The sequence below is a fragment of the Rhipicephalus sanguineus genome, chromosome 9, assembly GCF_013339695.2.
Source record: "Rhipicephalus sanguineus isolate Rsan-2018 chromosome 9, BIME_Rsan_1.4, whole genome shotgun sequence".
NCBI lineage: Eukaryota > Metazoa > Arthropoda > Arachnida > Ixodida > Ixodidae > Rhipicephalus > Rhipicephalus sanguineus.
In genome coordinates this window covers 14540493-14544548 of record NC_051184.2, presented here as the reverse complement: position 1 = coordinate 14544548, position 4056 = coordinate 14540493, and the positions used below count along the sequence as shown (strand labels likewise).

The window sequence follows — 4056 nt, the reverse complement described above, 5'->3', positions numbered from 1 at the left end:
CATCATAACTTGTACCGGCTGCAACGGTTACCTACCAGCAGTGGCCGATGGCCGATCATTGGACACATCTTGGATTCCCATCGGCTTCCGTTATCATTGGCCAATGCCCTGACAGCGTGATAGAAAAGGGCATGGCCTACATGCAAAATATAAAAAAGTGGCCAATTTATTTTTTAAGTGTGTGTTTCCCGTAGTTGTTGGCTCTTACCACTTAACAGAACGAAACAAAAGGTTTGAAATATATCTGCGATATTTAAGATGGAGGCCAAGGGCTTTTCTGTAACGTACCATGGGTGCTGGCCAATGTTCTCGGAATGTGCTTGGCCATCAAGCATACTCACTTCTTTGTATTATTCTATTCCATGGAAATTCGTGGCGCACGAACACGTACAAGCGGTTAAAAAAATGAGACGGAGGAGCGGTTGTGTCCGTTTCTTTAGTACAGTTTGTCGTGAAGTCGTACCACTACCAAATAGCCACGTGCGAATATTTTTTCCGGTCATTAATTCAGTTCGCTCTGATTGCCCTACGGAATACTTCATTTTTTACTTCTTTTTATCCAGAGGACCAGACCTGTACATGCGCGCGCGCGCAGTGCGACGTTTGAATTTCGCACCTTTTCCCGCGCGCGGCACGGTTCGGCCTGTGCACAACCTTAGTGCGCTAAAAAAAATAGTTCGCCAATGCATCCAAACAGGCAAATTTCGCGAATTTACAAACTGCAGCGGCCGTTAAGCGCTTGTGTAATAGTACACAAGTCATTAAAAATATTGCAGTTAGTGTGGCTTTAAGCGTGTATTCGCATGCACCGAATACACTCTCCAACCACGCGTGTATGACTGCGCGTCGTCTTCGCGCGCGTTGTTCCTTGTTCGCACGGCGTTGGTTGAAGGTGGAGGTGTGCTATTCAGCGACGAGCTTCTAATTCAAGTTGAAATAGAAGGTGAGTAAATTTCAGCAGTCTCTCTATTTGCCCTTGTACCCTCTATGCAATATGAGATTCGATAACGAGGTTCACTGAGACGAAACTCGCGGATGCTGCGTACGTAGTGCATGTGTAGTCCTAGCTCTTTGCAATGTGTGTGATTGCACATGCCGTAGTTTTCCCATGTTACTAGCGAAAACCGGGCATATGCCAAACGTTCTTCTGTACGGTGTTCGAGCATCGCCTTAATTCACCTTAATTTTTTATGAGCGATCCACGGTTTTCTGTGAAAACTATTCGCGATATGACATAAACTGAACGTACTGTCACCTGTCAACACACGTCCGAAAGACAGTTGCCGAGCCGCTGACGCAGTCTGTAGCTGCTACATCGCGGTAGATGCAAGGTTACACTTAGTATGCAGTGTGACCGTACTTTGTATCAAGCAGCGTCGAGCTTCGTATACTTTCGCAGAGGACGGCGACCAGATCGGACGATTGGCCGCTCTAGACAAGTGTTGTTCAGACTGCACTTGAAGTGAAATGCGTCGACTACATTGGTGTCAGCGGTCCGGAACCTACATTTATCGAGGAGGCTATGCCCTTTAACACGTAGCAGCGAGTGGCGTGTGGTCGGCGTGCGCGGCGATTTCTCGTTCGCTTCTGAAGGAGTGCCTCGCGTTGCCACATTGTCATGCTGACGCGCCGTGCGATCTAGAGTCGATGCCAGCGCCTTATTAATTAATAAGGAATTATAAACTTGTGCATGTGATCATATTTCCAAGGCGAATTAGATGTGAAGGCTGGTGCAGTTGAATGCAAGGAAGTCGTGGGATCTTCTGCCTTGCAAATTCAACCTCAGGTGTTTTTTTTTTTTTTTTTCATTTACGTACGTCATTTCGTGCCTTGTCAAAGGGGCATCGGGCAGCCGCCCTGCTTGACGCAATGAGATTTCTCGGCATTTTTTTCTACTTTAGTGGAATCCATCTTTTAAAATAATGTCATGATGAAATTTCAGCTATCACAATTTTCCACCATGAAGGCATAGCTTTTGTCAGTCCACACAAGTACCGCGTAGAATGTATAATGAATATTTCAAATGATGAAATAATGCTGTTTTATCACTGCAAAGTTATCTTTCTGTTGGCACCACAACCTCTGAATATAATAAGAGTTCTTTCCAAGCTTTAAAACATGTGTAACACATCTTTGATAAACTTGATGATTTATTTATTGCTTTTCTATTACAGATCAGCTATTTCTCCCTAGAAGATGGCAGCAGTGCTAAAGACGCCATGCACAGGGAGCTCCAGCTCATTGTATCTAAAATGGTCGTACAGAAGTACAGCTGGGTTTCTGAGAACAAATTAGCATTTAAAAGCCTGGCAAATGTGCTACTGTTTCTCCTTGGTAAGTGTCAGTAGAAAACAAATTCTAGTTTTCTCTCCTGCTCAGGCAGGACAACATTCTCATTATGAGGTTCAGTATTATGTAGACTTCTCCATGTTGTGATTATTTTGGTCGTAGTTGTTTATAAAATGCTTCACCGTGACCAGTATAGTGTATTACTGATGTTTGTTTGGAAACTTGTCCAACTGATACAAATTTTTCAGAGTTTATATAGGTATGCTGCCTTCATGAATACTGCCAACTTGTGCCATCAGGAGCAAGAATCAGCATTGACACAAACAGTTTCACTACTACCAAGGTGCTTCTCCAGTGCAGTGTTCGGTCGTCTTATTTCTTGTTTTATTGGCGTTCCTATTTTTAGGAGCCGAGAACCAGAGCACATAACCAATTTCTTTGTTTAACAGTCAGCAGCACTGCTAAGCAACAGGACTCAACAGAAGCTACCCGGCAACTACAACATTATGGTACATCGACTATCCCAGCAACGTTAATAAATCTCAAAGGACATACGTACAGGAAGAAAACAAGGACATAATAGAGTGCTCGTGCGCCAATGCTCCTTCCATAGTGCTATCAGCAAAAAAAGTATGATCTTTTATAATTTGAAAGAATATATGTTGTTCTGGAAGAGGGTGCCAGAATAGAAGATTAAGTGGGACATTTTTTGTTGTATTTCTTCATCTTTTGTTTCATATTGATGGGGTTCTCACAAAACTACGCAAGCTACTCCATTAATAAACTTGTAGTTGAAAGTGAAAAAAAATATGTATTATGCTGTCCAATCAACTCTTCCTGTCCGTGCACGTGTTCTGATCTTCATAATCATGCATAACCGATTAGCCTTCCAACAAATGTTCCCGCTATGTGTTGAAAATTGTTGAAAGCCTGAGAAATGACTTTTTAAAGAGAAGCTCATGATTTTTTGTCTCCTTGTATTTCACAGGTGCCAGACGTACCCTGTTCAACACAACTGACGCAGCTATTTCGGAAATAGCACAAAGGTGGCTCATGTTCGCTGTGGATCAAGAAGGTGCACTGATGCAAAGACGGCGTGCCACCTTGATGAAAGACTCCAACAGAAGGCCAAGCAACACTTTATAATCGCAAGAGTTCAGGAAGGAATATAAAAATGGCCTATTGCCTTGTATCTATTCAGTGTAAAATAAACCTGCAGCACCAGAAATATTTGCCTTGTGACTTGTTTGGGGGGTGGGGGGGTACAGACAAAAATGTAGAAAAAAGTAGCCGGGCATCAAATTTTATCCAAGACAAAAAACTAACCAGAAATTACATTGGCCAAAATGCTTGGCCTCCATATCTAGAACATGCTTGGTTATTGCATGGTGTTCCAGTACAGTGCCAATCATGGCAAGAGGTGTTTCCAATGATTTGCCAAGCACGGCCTTCCTTTACTTGGCCAATGGTAGGCTTGTTACAACTGCCAAGCTCATATTTTGCTTGGCCTCCAATAACTTTCCATTCATGGACAGCTTGGCCACTGATGATTTACTATGCTTGGGCCAAGCAAATTTTGCTGGTAGGGGGAAGTATAGGGGGTCACCTCGGGTCACCTCCGAGGGTGTCAATGCATCAGGTGTGGCCTCTAATGCTGGATCGCGCTCGCGAACTTCAAAATCCATATAAAACACATTCCAAGCTTTATTCGCTGTCGATATTTTGCAGATGGTACACGCACGTACACGGGAATCGATTCAGCAGGCT

The 4056-nt window shown here is 43.4% G+C and overlaps 1 long non-coding RNA gene across 1 annotated transcript; it reads left to right on the top strand.

Annotated features, from left to right (window-relative positions):
• The first annotated feature begins 799 nt into the window (after window positions 1–799).
• Window positions 800–3511, top strand: LOC119404637 (uncharacterized). The gene is made up of 3 exons (XR_005186334.2): window positions 800–943; window positions 2175–2334; window positions 3278–3511. It is a non-coding gene; the product is annotated as an uncharacterized LOC119404637 (long non-coding RNA).
• Window positions 3512–4056: the final 545 nt, after the last annotated feature.